The sequence below is a fragment of the Meriones unguiculatus genome (assembly GCF_030254825.1).
Source record: "Meriones unguiculatus strain TT.TT164.6M chromosome X unlocalized genomic scaffold, Bangor_MerUng_6.1 ChrX_unordered_Scaffold_30, whole genome shotgun sequence".
Taxonomy (NCBI): Eukaryota; Metazoa; Chordata; class Mammalia; order Rodentia; family Muridae; genus Meriones; species Meriones unguiculatus.
The window spans coordinates 2,533,615-2,551,483 of NW_026843706.1; the positions used below are offsets into that span (position 1 = coordinate 2,533,615).

The 17,869-nt window shown below is 39.5% G+C and overlaps 1 protein-coding gene across 2 annotated transcripts in view; it reads right to left on the reverse strand.

Annotated features, from left to right (window-relative positions):
• The window catches only part of Klhl15 (kelch like family member 15), a 45,598-nt gene extending 29,112 nt beyond the window's left edge, over nt 1-16,486 (reverse strand). The window contains exon 1 of one of the 2 annotated variants that reach the window (XM_021628477.2): nt 15,924-16,486. The gene's annotated coding sequence lies outside the window, so the exon portion shown is untranslated. Of the gene's footprint in view, nt 1-10,272; nt 10,424-15,923 lie in introns of those variants that run through there. The other variant, XM_021628478.2, reaches the window with a different exon arrangement.
• Nucleotides 16,487-17,869: the final 1,383 nt, after the last annotated feature.

A 17,869-nucleotide genomic window follows, 5' to 3' on the forward strand; every position in this document is an offset into this window, starting at 1 on the left:
GGGCACCTGCGCATGGCCATTGCGACCTTGAAAAAAATGCCTGCACGCACACCCTCTCCTGCGCTTAAGCTCCACATTCCAGGTATATACACACTCTAGCACCCTGTCCCTCAAGGCACACTTCCATGCATACACCCATGCTTGTACACATGAACCTGTGACCTTCCTCCCTTAGCTATAGCTGAAACATCAACATTCACTCTCAAACTGGTGGACCTCTCTCATCTTCATGAAGAATACTCCAGACACCAGAGACAGACAGACCCAGTCTCAAATACAGACTCCAGGAACAGTGAAGATTACTTATAAGCAGATGGCTAGAGGTTGGCATAAGAATGAATCCAACAGAAATCAGGACATTATGGTTTCACCAGCACCCCCCCTCAAAAAAAAAAATCAATGGATATGCTAATTCATCGGAAACACAGAAAAATTATCTCAAATCTATGCTCATCCAGTTATTAGAGGCACATAAAAAGAAAACGAACAAAGCTCTCAAAGAAATACAGGCAAATACAGGCACAACTAATGGCATATAGAGAGGAAACGAACAAAAATATAGAGGCCATCATGGAAAGACAGGAGAGTCCACATTCAAACAGATGAAGGAAATGGTGCAAGACGTGGAAACAGAGTTAGAATCAATAAAAAAAAAATACAAACAGAGAAAACACTGGAGATGGAGAACTTGGAGAAAATATTAGGAACCACAAAGGTAAGCATCACCAACAGAATATAAGAAATGGAAGAGAGAAACTCTGGTGCGCTGAAGATACAACTGCAGAAATGGATACTTCTCTAAAAGAAAAAGTAAAATCAGAAAAGTTCCAAACACAAAACATCCAAGAAATGAAGGACACCATGAAAAGACAAAATCTAAAAATAATAGGAACAGATGAAAAAGAAGACTCTAGGCTCCAAGGTCCAGAAAACATTTTCAAGAAAATCATAGAAGAAAACGTTCCCCACTTAAAGAAAGAGATGTCCATAAACATACAAGAGGCCTATAGAACACCAAATAGACTAGACCAGAAAAGAAAATTCCTCACATCACATAATAGTCAAAACACTAAATCTACAGAACAAAGAAAAACATTAAAAGCAGGAAGGGAAAAAGGTCAAGCAACATATGAAGGTAGACCTATCAAAATCACACTAGACTTCTCAACAGAAACTATGAAAGCCAGAACGGCCTGGGCAGATGTCATGAAGACTCTAAAAGACCACAGATGTCAACCCAGACTACTATACCCAGCAAAGTTTTCAATCAACATAGATGGAGAAAGTAAAATATTCTATGCCAAAACTAAACTTAAACAATATCTACACAGCAACCTACAGAAGATACTAGAAGAAAAACTCAAATCCAACGAAAACAACTACACCCAAGAAAACACAGGAAATACATAACTCCACAACAAAAAATTAAAAGAAAACAAGCAATGAAGCACGGTAACACCACCAACTCCACAAATAAAAGGAACTAACACTCACTGGTCACTATTATCTATCAACATTAACAGACTCAACTCTCCAATAAAAAGACACAGACTAACAGAATGGTTGTGGAAACAGGATCCAACATTCTGCTGCATCCAAGAAACAAACCTCTGCAACAAAGATAAACACTACCTCAGAGTAAAGGGCTGGAAAAAATGTTTTTCAAGCAAACAGACCCAGAAAACAAACTGGAGTAATTATTCTAAATTCTAATAAAACAGACTTTCAACCAAAATTAATCAAAAAGATGGGGAGGGGCACTTCAATCTCATCAAAGGAAAAATCCACCAGGAGAACATCACAATCCCAAACATCTATGCCCCAAATACAAGAGCACCTGCATTTGTAAATGAAACATTATTAAAGCTTAAATCACACATCGATCCCAACAACTTTGTAGCGGGAGACTTCAACACTCCATTCTCACCAAGGGACAGATCATCTAGACAGAAGCTAAACAGGGAAATAATGGCACGTACAGAGGTACTAATCAAATGGACCTAACAGATCTCTACAGAACTTTTCACTTAAATTTAAAAGTGAACACCTTCTTCTCAGCACCTCATAGAACCTTCTCAAAAATTGACCATATAGTAGGACACAAAGCAAGCCCCAACAGACACAAGAATATTGAAATAATCCCTTGTATCCTATCAGACCACCATAGCCTAAAACTAGACCTCAACAACAACAGAAATAACAAAAAGCCTACACACACAGAAACTAAACAACTCTCTACTCAATGACAGCTTGAGTCAGGGAAGAAATGAAAAAAGAAATTAAGAGACTTCCTATAATTCAATGAAAATGAAGGCATAACGTACCCAAACTTATGGGACACAATGAAAGCAGTGCTAAGAGGAAAGTTCATAGTACTAAGTGCTTCCAGAAAGAAGTCTGAGACATCTCATACAAGCAACCTAACAACACACATAAAAGCCCTAGAAAGAAAAGCAGACACACCCAAGAGGAGTAGACAATTGGAAATAATCAAACTCAAAGGTGAAATCAATGAATTAAAAAAAAAATAATTCAAAGAGTCAATGAGACCAAGAGCTGGTTTTTTGAGAAAATCAACAGGATTGATAAACCCTTAGCCAAACTAACTAAAAGGCAGAGAGAAACTATCCAAATCAGCAAAATCAGAAACAAAAAGGGGGACATAACAGGCACTGAGGAAATCCAAACAATCATTAGGTCTTACTACAAAAGCCTATATGCCACAAAATTTAAAAATCTAAATGAAATGGATAATTTTCTTGATCAATTCCATTTACCAAAATTAAATCAAAAAGAGTAAATAGATTAAATATTCCTAAATCCCCCAAGGAAGCAGAGTCATCAAAAGTTCTACCAGACATTCAGAGAAGAGCTAACTCCAATTATCTTCAAATTATTCCATGAAATAGAAACAAAAGGAACATTACCAAACTCATTCTATGAAAGCCACAGTCACCTTGATACCCAAACCACACAAAGACCCATCAAAAAAGGAGAACTTCAGATCTAACTCTCTTATGAACATTAATGGAAAAGTACTCAATAAAATACTTGGAAACCAAATCCAAGAACACATAAAAGGTATCATCCACCATGACCAAGTGGGCTTCATCCCAGGAATGAAAGGGTGGTTCAATATACGGAAATCTATCAATGTAATACAACATATAAACAAACTGAAGGAGAAAAACCACATAATCATCTCCTTAGATGCCGAAAAAGCATTTGACAAAACCCAACACTCATTCATGTTTAAAGTCTTGGAGAGATCAGGGATACAAGGCACACACCTAAACATAGTAAAGATAATACACAGCAAGCCTATAGCCAAAATCAAAGTAAAAGGAGAGAAACTTAAACCAATCCCACTGAAATCAGGGACAAGGCAAGGCTGTCCACTCTCTCCATATTTCTTCAACATAGTACTTGAAGTCCTAGCTAGAGCAATAAGACATGTAAGGGAGATCAAGGGGATACAAATCAGAAAGGAAGAAGTCAAAGTGTCACTATTTGCAGATGATATAATAATATATATGAGCGACCCCAAAAATTCAGCCAGAGAACTCTTTCAGCTGATAAACATCTTCAGCAAAGTGGCTGGATACAAAATTAACTAAAAAAAAAAAAAAGACAGAAGGGTTGAGAAAGAAATTAGGGAAACAACACCCTTCACAATAGCCACTAATAACATAAAGTACGTTGGTGTGACTCTAATCAAGCAAGTAAAAGACCTGTTTGGAAAAAAAAAAATTCAAGTCTCTGTAGAAAGAAACTGAAGAAGATACCAGAAGATAGAAAGATCTCCCATGTTCACAGATTGGTATGATTATCACAGTGAAAATGTCCATCCCACCAAAAGCAATCTAGAGATTCATTGCAATTCCCATCAAATTACGAACATAATTCTTTACAGATCTTGAAAGTACAATTCTCAACTTCATACGGAAAAACAAAAAACCTAGAATTGCTGAAAAGATCCTGTACAACAACAGATTGTCTGAAGGTATCTCCATCTCAAGCTGTAATACAGAGCAATAATAATTAAAAACTGCATGGTACTTGCACAGAAACAGAACGGTGGATCAATGGAATCGAATAGAAGACCCAGAAATAAATCCGATTATCTATAGATACTTGATTTTTGACAAAGCCGCCAAAATCGTACAATGGAAAAAAGACAGCATCTTTTCTACATGTAGCATCTGGATGTCTACATATAGAAAAGTGAAAATAGATCCATACTTATCACCCTGCACAAAACTAAAGTCCAAGTGGATCAAAGTCCTCAACATAAAACCAGACAAACTTCATCTGTTATAAGAAAAAGTGGGGAAAAGCCTTGACCTCATTGGCGCAGGAGACACCTTCCTGAACAGAACACCAACAGCACAGGCCCTAAGATCAACAATCAATAAATGGGACCTCATGAAACTGAAAAGCTTCTGTAAAACAAAGGACACTGTCATCAATACAAAACGACTGGAAAGGATCTTCACCAACCCTTTATCTGATAGAAGGCTAATGTCCAGAATATATAAAGAACTCAAGAAATTAGACACCAACCAACCAAATAATCCAATTAAAAATGGGGTACAGAACTAAACAGAGAATTCTCAATAGAGGAATACTGAATGGCAGACAAACATGTAAAATAAAGCTCAGCATCCTTAGTCATCAGGGAAATGCAAATCAAAATGACCCTGAGATTTCACCTTACACCCGTCAGAATGGCTAAGATCAAAAATTCAAGTGACAATACATTGCTGGAGAGGATGTGGAGAATGGGGAACCCTCCTCCACTGCTGGTAGGAATGTAAACTTGTACAGCCACTTTGGAAATCAATCTGGCGCATTCTCAGAAAATTAGGAATAATGCTTCCTCAAGATCCACTATACCTCTCCTAGGCATATAACCAAAATATGCTCAAGTACAGAACAAGGACATTTGCTCAACCATGTTCGTAGCAACTTTATTTGTAATAGCCAGAATCTGGAAACAACCCAGATGTCCCTCAATGGAGGAATGGATACAGAAATTGTGGTATATTTACACACTGAAATACTACTCAGCAATTAAAAACAAGGAAATCATGAAATTTGCAGGCAAATGGTGGGATCTAGAAAAGATCATCCTGAGTGAGGTATCCCAGAAGCAGAAAGACACACATGGTATATACTCACTTATAAGTGGATATTAGACATATCATATAGGACAAACATACTAAAATCTGTACACCAAAGGAAGCTGGTCAAGGAGGAGGACCCTGGGTAACATGATCAATCTACAACTCAAGGTAAGCAAATGGGACAGATGTCAGAAGAGAGAGAAAATAGGGAACAGGACAGGAGCCTACAACAGAGGGCCTCTGAAAGACTCTACCCAGTAGGGTATCAAAGTAGATGCTGAGGTTCATAGCCAAACTTTGGGCAGTGGGCAGGGAATCTTATTAAAGAAAGGGGAGACGGTAAGACCTGGAGGGACAGTAGTTTCACAAGCAGAGAAACAGAATCAAAATAGCTGGGCACAAGGGTCTTTTCTGAGACTGAGACTGCAACCATGGTCCATTCATGGAGATAACCTAGAACCCCTGTACAGATGTAGCCCATGGCAGCTCAGTCTCCAAGTGGGTGCCATAGTAAGGGTAACAGGGACTGTCTCTGACATGAACTCAGTGGCTGGCCCTTTATTCACCTCCCCCTGAAGGGGAAGCAGCCTTACCAGGCCACAGAGGAAGACAATGCAGCCATTCCTGATGAGACCTGATAGTCTAGGATCATAAGGAAGGAGAGAAGGACCTTCCCTATCAGTGGACTTGGAGAGGGGGATAGGAGGAGATGAGGGAGGGAGGGTAAGATTGGGAGGGATAGAGGGAGGGGGCTACAGCTGAGATACAAAGTGAATAAACTATATTAACAAAAAAAATTTAAAGTGAAAAAAAGGAAAAGTCTAAAACTCATGATTTGGAATTGTATTTTTTAGTTATCTGCTGAAACATTACCTACAGATCATGCCAGGCTTGAAGAACACAATCAAAAGATATAGCAATTAGTATCTCTGGCTCTGAAACCCTGCTGAGTGAAAATGCTGGGACCCAATCTCAACTCTTTGACTATGGTTGAATGTTTTAACCAAGAGCCTTTCCAGCAAATCAACTGGCAACTCATCTGACTCTTGTCACCTGGCTCTATCTCCTCTTTCTGGAGACAACAACTGCCAATCTCACTGTTCTATTATCACAGCTTCACTTTTATTTACTGAAGAAAAAGCACCTGTGTGCTAGGTACTACATTAGATACAGATACATTTGCCAATCCAGAATCTTCTCTGCACAACGGATATGGTTAAGGATGAAAAGGCAGCATTCAAGATACACTAAGGCACCACTCTTCCACTCTCATAAAGAGGTGATCACCAGATTTTCTACTGCTTTGATATGTTGTCTATGACACTGTTTTAACTTGTTCACTTTTTAACTTGTTTAATCAGTATTGAACCTGGCCTGTGTTCATCTAAGAAAAGAATGTTAGAAAAACATCTGAGCTAGGTATGGTGGCATCTACCTGCAATAGTGGAAAGAAGGCAAGGAGTTCAAACTCATTCTTGGCTACAAAGCAAGTTCAAGACTAGCTTGGGCTACACCAGGTCATGACTCTTTAAAAAAGAAAAAAAAAAGTCTGAGGGCTAGAGAAATAAATGGCTCAGCACCCAAATGGCAGCTCATGACTGTAACTCCAGTTCCAGAGGCTCTGGCACCATCATACAGACATACATGCAGGCAAAACACCAATGCACATAAAAACAAATCTCAAAAAATATCTGAAAAGATAATATACAAAAAATATTTAAAATGTTTTTTTCTTGGCATGGTGGCATGCCAGGCAGTTTTACTAACTGCTAATCTGTTTTGTAATATATCTACAACCAAAACATAACACTGTTTTTAACAAAAACCTGTTCACAAAATATTTAAAAGTCTCTGACTGCCTCGTCTGTTTTCCTGAACCCTTGTGCAGCATGATGTAGGCCACTGCTTCATGGCTGCCAGCAGCACATTATTCTGGATCTTTTCCTATTCTACTCAATTCTCAAACTACCCCCTTGAGCATTGGTGTCATTTGCAGATCAGTTCTTGCCCCCTTTCTCTCATCTAAATAAACACTGAATCTTTTCTAAACAATATCCATCTAAACCCATGGTTTCTAAGATCTACTTTTACCAGTATCTTGACAACGTTTCCATTTTCAATCCTTCTTCCTCTGCCATATAATAAACCAACTGCATAGCAGACACTTCTGTATATGCTAGGTGGGATAGTATCATCTTGGAATTTCAAAAATCAATATACCTAAAAAGAATCCTAATCCTATCCACCCCTACTCATTTTTTCCATCTTATTAAGAAGCATAGTTTAAGTGCCCTTTTCTTCCCATGTGTTTTGTTTTGTGTTTTTGAGTCAAGGTCATACTCTATAGCCCATACTGGCCTGGAACTCATTATGTAATGCAAGCTAGCCTCAAATTCACAACAATTTTCTTGCTTCAGTCTCCAGAGAGCTATGGTTATAGGTATGGACTACTATACCCAACTCCATTAATCTCTTAGTTCATATTTAAAACCTATTGATTCCACCACATTAAATGTTCACTAATCAAAGATAGAACAGTTATTCACCAAATGAAATTAAGATCAAAATATTTAGTATGGCATTAATTAAAAAGTATACAATTTTAACCAGGTCCGTGCCTACCATGCACAAACCCGAGATCAATCTTTAACACAGTTAAGAAGGAAAAATGATCCAGTGTATTCAATAGTTACTACTACCTAGAAAAGTTTCAAACAGCTATGTTCACCTTTATGAAAACCAGTATCTAAATGAAAATTTTCTTTCCTTAGGTTTATTTTATATGCATGAATGTTTTGCCTGCGTGTATGTATGCACACATGCATGTATGTATGAATGTACCTGCTTCAGAAGATGGCTCTACATTGGTAGAAGTAGAGTTACAGATGGTTGTGAACCACCATGTGAGTTCTAGGAACCAAGCTCACTTTCTGTAAGTGCAACAAGTGCTCTTAACCACTAAGTCACCTCTCTAGACCATAAATAAAAAAATTTTAAGGAGATACAAGGACTGTAATACAACTCAGCCTGTGCAAGGCTCCAGGTTCAATCCCTATCCTGGTTCAATACCTATGCACCAAAAATAAAGGAAGCTATTATACTTTGGGGGTATATTTTTTTTGTTTTGTTTAGAGAACTGGCTATGCACTCCAAGCCTGTCTCAAGCTTATGATCGTCTTGCAGGATATATTTTAAAAGGTAATCCAGACCCATGTGGTGGTCCATGCTTATAATCCCAGCTACTTGGAAAGCTGAGGCAGGACTGCCACAAACTGCAAAACATTTTGGCCCATAGTGTAATATTTAGTCTCATAAAAAAGGTAATCAAAAACACCTAACTATGGCAAAAATATCATATGGCAATGAAGCAATGGTAAACTCCCTGTCAAAAAAAAAAAAAAAGAAGAAGAAGACATGAACAGCACACCTGTCTTGAGTACTGGGTACCTTCGTTGTTTGCCCAGCCTGCATAGCATTCTTAGCAGGTAGGATCCTCTTTGGTTCTAGCCTCAATCACATATGGTCAGATCTACCTGGGAATTACGAATCAAGATGAATACCACTTTGTTAAAAAATCTGTAAAGGCCAGGGACAGGAGAAAGGGAAGAGATGTACATTAACTGTATGTGATTAGAATTAAAACATTACAAAGAGCAGCTATAGGTATCCACTTGTGGCCTAACTATCACAGAAATGCAGTCAACTGAAAAAGAAAGCCTAGACAAGAGTAGAAAGAGTGCTTCTTAACATCTTCATTTTCTAGTCCCCAGATCTAGATCTAAAAGAAATCTTTAAGCTCTTTCTCCCTTTTTATTACTTGAGCTGACTTCTACTTATAGCCAAGGATCCTAAATAGCAGTCTTATAATGGAAATAGCTGTTACTTAAGATTTCTTAGGCTCCTGCCTCTATAAAAAGAGAGAGAGAGAGAGAGAGAGAGAGAGAATTAGACATAATCTCTGAACTTTTGCAGCAAGTATTCTCATTTTTCTTCTTTTTATATGATTGTACAGATATGCAATGCATATTGAAAGTAAAGTTGAACAGGGGTTCTTCACACCTTTAATCCCAGCACTCAGGAGGCAGAGGCAGATTATTACTGTATTGAGTAAAATGTATTAAAAATAATGTTACCTGTTTCTTTTCTCATAGTAAAAAAAAAAAAACACTATGTATAGCTAACAAAATTCTTAAAAATGCATTATGCATCTGACATATTCTACTAAACAGCATGGATTTATAATATCAATGTTAACAGTACGGACTTATGTTATCAATGTTTAAGGCGTCAAAAAACCAAACTTATGGCAAGGTTTAAACTCAAACAGAAAAAAAGAAAACTATAGCACAAAAACACATTTAAACAAATTAATAATTAGAAAAAGCAAAATTATGATTATAAAAAGAAAAAGCTAGTAAAGCTTATATAAAAATTCTCTACAGAATTATACCAATTTTCAAAAGTTATTATAAATAAAATACAAACTTCAAATATTTAACTCTGTGATCAATAAGGACTGGGAGAAAAATCCCTTTAGAGACTTTTGAGAAAGAATTATACACAAAATGTTCAATGTTCGGAAATTCTGTATCCAAACTTCTCATAATGGATCTCTAGATCAAAGCAAATTATGGCTTATAAAGCTAATGTATACATATTCTGTACTTGGCCTTCAGAATTTAAAATAGATTTTTTTTTCCAAAAGAGGAATGGACCTAAATTAGACTAAATTACAAGGCATGTTTACACTACTAGGAAAGAAATACTGAACAATACCTTGTTTAATCAACTTGGTACTGACAAAGCTGGGGGTGGGGAGGAGACAGGCGGAAGGTAAGACATGTAGCTCATACCTCAGTGATAGAGGGCCAGTACATACACATACATATAAACATACACACACACACACACACACACACACACACACACACACACGGGGTAGGAGGGAGAGGAAGGCAGGGTAGGAGAGACACTGATTGATTCATATCTTTGTGTAGATAAAATGGTCTAGAGAGAAGCAGGGTCACAGTCACCTGAAAGGACTTGTCAAGGTCAAAATTATTCTCAAAATATTTCAAAAGCTTTAGGGCTAACAAAAAATAATTATAAAGCTTAGGATATGTAGCTAAAAAGGTAACACACTTACCTAGCAGGCCTGAGTTTCCTAAATTCAATTTAGGAAATTCTACAGACCCCCTCTCAAAAACGTATCTCTTTACTTTCCAATGTCCAGATGTCTTCTCTTAATGAGTATACAAAAATGTGGCTATGTCATGTTTTTCTATAAAAGCAAATGTTACAGAAAGATTTGGAAAAATACGATCAGTAATAATCTAATTATTAAGGATTTTCATTTTGTATTTTTTGAGATAGGGTCTCACTCTGTAGCCTAGACTCACTCTGAACTCATAGCAATTCTTTTTCAATTTCTCAAGTCCTGGCATGAGCCACTACACCTGGCTTCAATCATTTAATTAGAAGACAGAAATTTTTCATTAAAAACCATTATTCATGTAACTTTAAGAAAGCTACTTTTCAAAAGAATTACAAATATTTTAAAATTCCTTAGTATCAGTTTCTACATATACCAATACAGCCCACATAAACCAAAGTTCTTTAGAATCCAAATAAATTCTAAGAGATATGAAGGGCCTCTCAAGTATCAATGAAGGAAAGATAAGAGATAAATGACCACACAAACATGCACACGCACACACACTCACACAGCTCTGCCTTGGAAGACTATTACAGCTATTTATATCCCAGAAATTTTTAACAGTTCAAACTCTCTAGTGACCAGTAAAGAAAAAAGTCTGGTGGGGCTAAAATTGAAAGGAAATCAAAGGCACAGAAATTAAATGCTTCCCTTTTAGTTAGAAGGCTACCGTTCTGATTTGAAGGCAAAATTCTAGACAACTGAACAAAGGATCTTTCAAAATCAACTAACTTCTATGTTTATAATATAAGTAGCAATTTACTGCTTTCATATTCCTTCCAAAGCTACCTGAAAATTCATACAGAACTGTAAGCTGTTCAGTATAAAAGCTAGACTCTCAAAAGGTTAATACGTTTATCCTTAATGAAAAATGTAAAGGATTCCATACTGCCTTCACCATCAAGTTGTTCTACCAAAAATGACACCTGTGAAAAAAAGTCATACTTGTATATTGAAATGAAAATGCGAAGCTTACTATTTAAAAAAATAGAATTGACTTTCAAATCTTAAAATCTTGCACAATTTCTATCACCTATGCATTAAATTTAAATTCACTCATCTCAAAAGCAGCTAAATTCTCAATATACTGATGGTTAAAAAAATTTAGAAATTAGGATTTTTCTTTTTTTGAGCTCTAAGAAGCATTCCTTTTACCCTCAAATTTATACTACTACTCGAATTGGAAAAGAACACAAGCTGAAATTGAATGGGAGAAAGGACTGTGTATTTGTTTGATACTGAAGCCCTTGTCATCAAAATATTTTTATAACGCAGTACTAAATTGAAAATGACGACTTAAACCCAGAAAGATCTGGTCCTCCAGCCTTAAGACTGCACCTATTTATTATACAAATTAGCTTACAAGTATGTTTAGTGCTTAGTCATCCTATACTATAAGAAAACTAAGAAAAGCCCACCCATTTCAATGCTGTTTCTCATCTTTAATGCTCCTTTACTTATTCCTTATTACAAGCAGTAGTGGTCCAAGAGTGATGTCATGGAAAACAGCTTCCTTGGCCTTTAGAGATTAGATCCAGTGAGAATTCTACGAAAAGTCTCTATTGGCAAATAAAACCCCAAATCTTCTAAGCTGCATTTTAACATGAGATCACAAATCATGTACTGTTAGTATTTTCATTTTCCCCCAAGAATCATACAATTAACATGAATCTTTCGGAAGCTCCTGATGTTATGATACAGATATCCTGCAAATCCATGATGCAGTATTAACTAAATTCAAAGATATTATCAAGGACAAGAGATACTTTTTTCTATTTGTTCTTATTAGCTTCAGTGATTCAGCTAAATTTTCCCCCAATGCTTATGGACAGAGCCCAGATGCAAGTGAGATGCAAGTGCTCTATCACTGAGATACACCCCAGCCTGATGAGCTTTAAGGATCTCATATTTAAAAAAGAAAACTGAGCTTACTCAGTAGGTAAAGGTGGTTGTGGCCAAGCTTGATGCCCTGAGTACAATCCCAGGGACCCCACCTGGTAGTAGAGAATGTGTACGAACACAATGGATGGATGGATAAACAGGTGTAAATTTTAGAAGTTCCTTCGGTCAGTGAGATAGCTCAGTGAGTCAAAGAGCCTGCTGCCAAACCTGATCTGAGCTTGATCCTTGGGCACACATGGAGGAAGGAGAGAACCAACTCCCACAAGTTGTATTCTGACCTTGAAGTGGTTCACATGCATGTATATCTGAATAAAAAGAGAGAGAGAAAAATAAACTAAAGGGCTGGGATATAAGTTAGAGGTAGGGTGTTTGCCTAGAACACCTAAACCCTAGGTTCAACCTCTACCTCTAAGGACTAAAAAGAAAAAAAAAAAGTCTTGGACTATGTTTTGCCTTTTCACCTTTCATTATTCCAAAATCAAAAGCTCTGGACTGGGTATGTCATTCAGTAGTAGAGCATTTGCCTGTGTATGTGAGGCTCTGGGGAGTTAAATCCACAGCACCTTCTTCCAAAACATACAGTTAAAATTCTTAATTGTGGGCCACTGAGATGGCTCCACTGGAAAAGGTACTTATCACCAAGCCTGACAACCTGAATTCAATCTTTGGGAACTAAATGATGAAAAATGAAAACCACCAGCAAGTTGTCCTCTGGCCTCCATATGTACACTCCCAAACATACATACAAAGATTCAGACAAAAATTTTTTTTTCAGAAATTCTACCTTGGAAGGGCACCTACTGCAGGGTATGGTGGCACACACCTTTGATCCCAGTACTTGGGAGGCAGAAGCGAGCAGATCTCTGTGAGTACAAAGGCTTAGCCTGATCTCCATGGTGAGTTCCACCACCCAGGGCTACACAAAGACCCTGTTACACACAGAGAAAAAGTCAAATCAAAAACCAAGGGCATCTCAAACATTTTTGAGACAAGGTCTCAGGTTCCAATCTGCCTGGGCTGAGAAAGCTTCTGCCTGCACCTGCTGGTGCTGGAACTACAGAAATGAGCCACCATACTTTTAACTTTTTGCTCAAAAATGTTTGTTTTGTGCCAGGTATAGTTAGTTATACATGTCTATAATCCCAGTACATGGGAAGCTGAGGCAGGAGGATATCATTCAGTTTAAGACAAACCTGGGTTACAGTGAAAGACTAAGGAGGAAATAAAAAAAAAAAAACAAAAAACAACCTGTTAAAACTATTAACACTAATTTGAATCCTTAGCACCTAGAACAGTATGTGGCACATTGTAAATGCTTAATAAACACTTGATACATTTATTCTTCACAAACTTCCATATTCTTATATTTATGGTTGCGAGCCTAGCCTTTAACAGCTGAGCCATCTCTCCAGCCCTCCGTATTCTATAACCACTTTCAATTTAAAGATGAAAAATCCAAATTGTAACATTAGGTTACTGGCCTAAGGTTATGATATTACATTATGGAGCTACGGCCTTCCTGAGTTCTACACCTTCCAAAGTAACCTATTTTCTACAAACCCTCACCAATGAACAGCTTTTGTTGTTCTTCAATTAAAAAAAAAAAAGCCCAAAGGAACTATAGCATTCCAGTTCTGAAGAAGTCTCTAGTAATAAATTAATCTGAACCATATCCTCACCCTTACCAAGATTCACTGTCCTCATTTAACATTCGGTCCTGAAATATCTGCAATTTGAAAGCCCATACCTGACTATGGGCCACCATTATCATGGGAGGAGGGTCAAAATTAGGGGGAAAATGTTAAAGGTACTAAAATGTAACACTTTTTCCTTTTTCCCATCTCTCTTGACTTGTCCTGATGTTTTTATTTGTTGATAAATGTCGTCCTAAATAAAGAGAAATTAAAATTTTCAATTATTACCACAAATTTGACCATTCATTTATATTATGCAATGCCAGTTTTACACACACTATTAAACCAAGTATGGGACTCCCCTTCTAAACACCCAGGAAGTCAGTGGGACCAGCCTTGGTTCCATATTTCAGCCCCAAGTAACCCAAAGCAAGGCAGGGAGGTCAAACTCAGAAATTCCCCAGAAAGTAGTGATCTGCCCAAATTAGCTTCAGGACAAGGAATAAACCCCAAATATAAAAGCAGCCAATTTAAAGTTGGCTGTTCCTTTTCCAACTTAATCCTGCTTCCTTTCATTATTCTTTTTACAAAACACACAAGTCCACTGTGAAAAACCACTGGCATTGGATTAGGAATTTAAAAATTTAACATATAACTACCCAGAAAAAAACATTTATTCACAACTAAAAATAATATACTCCGAAAACGCTTTCAGTTTTTATTGACTATTTATAAGCCAAAACAGTCTAGCTTCGATATTTTAGCAAATAATTTTAATTTCAAAACACAAATATTTACTATCTTAATTTTTTTTGCTAAATTAACCAGTAATAGTGTTAATTAACATCCTTTACCACTGCCAAACTCAGACTCAAAGCACCTACTAAGTGTTGTGACTAAAAACTGAATTACACAAATACTGCATTAAGTGCTAAAAAAAAAAGTTAAAATTCCCTGCACATTTCTAGACTTACTGAGCATCAGAAAAACATAAATGTAAGCTCTTTAAAAAACAATTTTTCAAATGGGTATTTAGGCATCCTGTTCCCTAGATATGAAAAGCAAACATTGAAATTAGAGCATATACATCTAAAAAACACTTTTAAAATGACATCAGTAATTCACATTAACAAAGGAAGAGAAATTCTTAAAAATATAAAAGAAAACTGAAAAAAAATGTAAGGTGTTTAATAATCTGAGCAAGAAAAGGGCCTGAGTGGCCTAGAAAGCTGAAAAGCCCCACGGTAATATTAAATTTGAATTAAAGAACGCCGTTATTTAAATAAGCAGTTATCATTTTGTAGGAGGAACGCCAAGCATCATGACTATTAAACAGCTATCGATCACTGCACTATTTTGCTATTCCGTATTTATTTACTTATAATATAGAAATTAAGAGGCAGCAACAGTTAGCCACATTAACCACTCTAGCAAAGGTTACCTAAAGAAATTACCTTGTATTTTCTGCAGCGCTTTACAGATATCGATTATTTTCACATATATGACCTCACATAGTCCAACCTACCTTCTGATGTGACTATTACTGCCTACATTTAATAGATACGAAACGATAGAGAACAGAGGTTCCTATTTTCTCAGTCTCACAGGCGGACCCAGGCGTTCTGATTCCATGGTTTATGCCTCACAATTCGCATAGTTCTATTTCAGGCACAAATAGGATTTTTAAAAGGAAGAAACCGGTGTGTGTGTTGGGGGGGGGGGGATAACTGTGGTACCTGCAGCTCTGTGCTGCAAAAAATGGCTGAATTATGCTTCTCCCTTTTTTCTCCTCTCTCTCTCTCTCCGTCTCTCTCTCTCCTTCCCTCCCTCTCTGTCTCTCCCCCCTCCCTCGCTCCCCGAAAAAAAAAAAAAACAAACAAACAAAAAACAAAAAAAAAAAAAAACGTACATTTCAAACAATTTAAGTAAACTCAAAAGACAAATCGGTTTCCAGAGGCTACAAAATGTTTGGAGCGCGGCCGGTGCGGTGGGGGCCACGGTCAAAGCCTGGGCTCCGCAGGCCGGCGGCAAGGGGCGGCTACGCACCTCGGGGGTCCTGTCCAGCCTCTAGTGGACGGCAGTCAGCATCAGGAAGAAGCGGGCCAGTGGGCCGAACGGTGGGAGGGTCGGGCGCCGGGACGGACCACGATAGGCTCCTCCGACCCCTACAAGGGACCACTCCCTGGCTTGGCCGCGGCGCTCGGGAGCGTTGCGAGCATAGGAGCCCGAGCCCCCCGCCTCAGAAGCAGTCCTGGGAGACAAGACAGCGCTGAGGAGAGAGGAGCGAGTCCAGACAGTCGGCTCAGGCGTGAGGCGCGCGGCGTCGGGGCCAGGGCCGAGCCTTGCCAACGCCGGGGAGGGGTGGAGGGGGCCTCGCGGCACCCCCACGGGACTCGGCGCGAGGAGCCGTCTCAGGGCTACGAACCCGAGAGGGAGCTGAGGGGGCCGAGGGCGACAGCAGAAGACACGGCAGGAGCGACGTCGACGACAGCAGTCTCCGGGTTTCTGCCCCCAAAGCGCGCGGACCCTCAGGATCACCCACGCCGGGGGTGGAGGAAAGCGGGAAAGGGGCGGGAAAGGGGAGGGGCCTACGGGGCCACGAGCCAGGGGCCGCTCCGGGCCTCGCGCCCCCTGTGGGCCACGGGAGCCGCCCGGGGCCCGCCCAAGGAGGCGGGGTCCGCCGCCACGGGGGCCGGGCCGCGGGGGCTCTAGGATGCGGAAGCTTGCTTCTCTCGCGGAGGGGGCGGGACGGGAAGGCGCGAGTTAAGACAACAGGCCCAGGTGGCCCCCTCAGCCCCCGAGGGCGCCCCGTGGGGCCCAGCACGCCTCCTGGAGGGTGTTTACCTCCCCCCGGTCAAGCGCCAATGCCGCCATCTTTCAGCCTAGTGTGCGTCACTTCCGGCGCCACGGAGCGGGAGGGAGTATAGGAGCCCGGTGGAAGGGGGGGGGGTTGTCGGGTGTCTGCGGAGCGCGTTGTCCCTAAAGCGGGCCTGCCACAGTGGGGAGTCGGGGGTAAGGGGCGATGAGAAAAACAAGTAGCGGGATGCTGTGTGCAGAAGCTGCCCCTCCGAGCACTGCCGTCGGGGCTAGCGAGGCTCACCTGTGCACCTCCCCAGGCGACAGCGTCACTCCTGTCCGGGAGGTGGGCCCCGAGGCGCTGCGGAAAACGCAGTGTGCGCAAGTTGAGGGCTAGGAAACCCGGAAAATGGCATTTTTCTTTTTCTTTTTTCTTTTTACATCTTGCACACTATGTGATGAGGGGAGCTTTGCCAACGGTACCTGTTGTAAAAGTGACTAGGTTAATGCCAAATGACATCATTTTTTGTAAGGCAGTTTGCAGTGACTAATTACGTCACAGCTCCACTTGACTCCTTGCATAGCGATTACGCGTCTCGCGTGCAAATTTTGCGGAGATGGAAAAGGAAATCATAGAAAAGGACATGGCTTCATCATGGGGAGAAAAGAGTGATCTTAAAAAAGAGGGTTTGTTTTGCAACAAAACAACGAATATTCAGAAGACACAAATTTCTGTTGTTGGGGACTGTGTGTGTGTTGTGTGTTTTACAAATCTGCTATAGGACTCTAGGTCATGGCGTTTTGTTTGTTTGTTTTCCAAGACAGGGTTTCTCTGTGTGGCTTTGGCAGTCCTGGACTCGCTTTATAGACCAGGCTGACCTCGAACTCACCTCAGAGATAAACCTGTCTCTGCTTCCCCAAGTGCTGGGATTACAGGCATGCGGTACTGCACCCGATGGTAATGGCTTTTAAATGTCAACCGTTTTTTGTTGTTGTTTTGTTTTGTTTTTTTTTTTTTTTTACAGGTTTGTTTGTTTGTTTGAGACAAGCTTTCTCTGTGTACCTTTGGCTGTCCTGGACTCACTACAGTCCTATCCGCCTACCTCTGCCTTCCCAAATGCTGGGATTACAGGCATGTACCACCATGTACCACCACACCGGGCTAAATATCAGCTTTTCTTGATTTAATAATATGG